The sequence below is a fragment of the Pinus tabuliformis genome, chromosome 7 (genome assembly GCF_031772625.1).
Source record: "Pinus tabuliformis cultivar Carrire ecotype Pingquan chromosome 7, CPIR1, whole genome shotgun sequence".
NCBI classification, from domain to species: Eukaryota; Viridiplantae; Streptophyta; class Pinopsida; order Pinales; family Pinaceae; genus Pinus; species Pinus tabuliformis.
The window spans coordinates 343,680,379-343,683,334 of NC_142293.1; the positions used below are offsets into that span (position 1 = coordinate 343,680,379).

Consider the following 2,956-nt stretch of genomic DNA (forward strand, 5'->3'; position numbering starts at 1 on the left):
AATATTTTTAAAATTAATATTATAAGTGATATATATATATATATATATATATATATATATATATATATATAGATATATATATATATATAAAAGTTATATATATATATAGATTAAGATAATAAAATTTAATTTAAAAAATATAAATAAAGTAAATAATGATTAATCTTCGAAAACATTTTAAAAAATCCAAATCACCTGTTTTATAAGTTGAAATGCAATATTGATAATTTTTTAACAAAAATATTTTTATAAAGAGAAATCGATTGTTCTATACCTGAAACGAATTATTGATTCTCTCCTCTAGCAACCCTAAATTCCAATACTGGTGTGGTCCCGGAAAGCTAAAATACTGGACAGTGTTGATTTGTATTGATTTAATAACATTTTATCCTTGTCATTGCATATAAAAATAAGCAAATACACAACCTTGAATGCCAATGAGAGACATTGGTTTATTCATGTTGTGGCAACTTGACTTGTATTTGATCAGTGACACTGTGTTGAAGTTATGTCAATTGCATATTTTTGGAATCTGATGGTGGAAGGGGTGATGGTGACGCAAGTGAGGTTAAGTGTCGTTAAGTAATTAATTTTTCTTATTTATTCAGAATTTCTCTGATAACTATCTAACTTCAGAATATAAAATCTGCTAACCACTGCGCATACAATTCCCCATCTCCTACGATATGAATGAGCGATTGGAATCCTCAGACAGTAAACATCTAAATAGTTCTCGACGCCTCACTATTTCCGAATATAAGATCAGCCCTAGAACAATATAGGTGTGCTTCATGGGAGAGCAAATGTTCTTGGTATATGAACGATTATTGAAAAAACACAGAGTTTTGTTGACATACATAAAAACAAAAGCCGCATCTTATCATCCGTTGCCCAATGAAATGACAGTAACGATGCAACGAGAATCAAATTACTATGCAATTGGCACTTTTTCCGCATAACATTTAAATTTCAAAATATGGTACCATCAACTGCAAAGATATTGCTGAATCTGAAGAACAAAATTAATGTGCACTAAAAAAGAAATTAACATTACAACTGAACAGCCGCGAAACAATTCATCTTTTTCGACTTCCTTTTACTATAATATAGATATGTACATTCAAGATGAAATCAACATCAAAACTTCATTGCTATCGTATACACAAGCACAAGCAATTTATAAATAGCGCATAGTTGGCCTCTCAAGATTACTTCCAAAATGACACTTCCAGAAATGGATTAGTTGTATATTTATTTGGCAGATAACACGAGTGTTGTCGAAATGACGTGGATTAAAGTAAATTCTAAATGCCTATACTTAACACCCGATCCAGTAGGATAAACGGGACAGACTAAATGTTACAATAGGATTGGTGCATTTTCAACATCTCTAACTACATATTTGACTCGACTGGAGTAAATCAGCTATCTAAATACCCAAAGATAAAGTGAGAGCTGCCAAACCCAAGCTAAGTTATGAAATAGCTTAAACAGGTAAGAGGCATATGAATGTAACTTTAACCTTCTTTGAGAGCTGACTGACCGTCTTTCGAAGCCGGTTACTTGTAATTGAATTTCGAGAAGAATGAAGTCGGCTACAGTTAGTGCAGATTCTATGGCTAATCTTCCAAGCAGAAGAAAGTGTCTTGCAAGGTCAAGAAATGCATGATATATGGCTACGTGGAAATGGAAAACGAATCTGGGAAACAACCACAAGAATCTTGGAAAATGATGGTGATGAAATTAGTCTATGTACCAATATTGAGGCAGATCAGAGAAGCGAAATGGACACGAGTGAGTTGGACGGCTTGAAGAGGCTATTATAGGTTTTAGGTTTAACAAAGCTCAGAGGGGATAGCGCCAAACTTGGATACAGTTATCTCCATTCACTGTAATGGCTATTGAACAACCTTCGCTATTCTCATCATCCATTGCCTTGCACGTCTTTGCACAGAGAGAAGCCACGTACTCTAAAGGCTTTGTCCGTTCACATATATCCAGCACCCGTTCTTTGCACCTGGATGATAAGAAGATTAAATATCAGTTGCATTCAACTATGCAATCAAAGACTGTGAAAAAAACAATCAGCATCACGAATATGGCAGCAGACAAACCTGCGATTTCCTCTTGTTCCGGCCCTCTCCAACTCCAACACGAAGTGAGTACCCCGTGCTTGACTGCAAACTCGTTTGGGTATTTGCATACCCGCATGACCACAACAAAACACAATTTTTTTTCCCTTCAAAGAGAGGATTTCGAAATTTGTGATTTAACTAAAGGGCAAGCCATTTCTAAATAGGCATTCATGGCCCAGTAGCCTAGGCTATCACTTTATAAAAAATAGCCTGGAATAGGAGACAGATAGGTTAGTCAGTTGTATAGTAAACTCTGACAAGGCACAATTATGAATAACTGAGATGTGAGACAAGGTGTTAAAAGCGGCTGCAGCTTCACGAGCACCTGCCACGCTGTGACCCTTATATCCCGCCGGCACACATTGCAGCTGCTGAGAAAAAATGCTTTTCTCACTATTTCATTGCAATGATGAAATGAAGTTACAGCTCTAAAGCTGGCAAACAATCTCATGTTTTGCATCTTAGCCATTAGATAATATATGATGTTCTGTTTGTGTTTTATCATATACCCAGACAATTTCTAGAAGCCCATACCAGCTACAGCGTTAAATATTATATAACATTGTGGATAGTGGCCGTCGTGAAAGCAGGCCTTATCATAAATGAAATGGCAGAAATTTTTCGTCACATAAGAATATGATGCACGAAATTAATGTAAACCTTTACACAATTCAAGTGGTTGTATCCTTTTGCGAAGATAGTATGAACTTCACGTGGAAATGTTGTCCATCGAGACGAATGTTTTTATTTACCTCATTATGAGAAGATGACACCTGACTCCTGTGTATCAATAAATTCTTACACACACCAACCTTTGTATT

General features: G+C 35.3%; 1 long non-coding RNA gene across 1 annotated transcript; it reads right to left on the minus strand.

The window, feature by feature from the left end:
* Nucleotides 1–1,179: 1,179 nt before the first annotated feature.
* On the minus strand, nucleotides 1,180–2,244 carry LOC149247343 (uncharacterized). Its single transcript, XR_016265626.1, has 2 exons — nucleotides 2,115–2,244; nucleotides 1,180–2,017 (listed from the first exon to the last, which is right to left on the minus strand). It is a non-coding gene; the product is annotated as an uncharacterized LOC149247343 (long non-coding RNA).
* Between the last annotated feature and the right edge of the window lie 712 nt (nucleotides 2,245–2,956).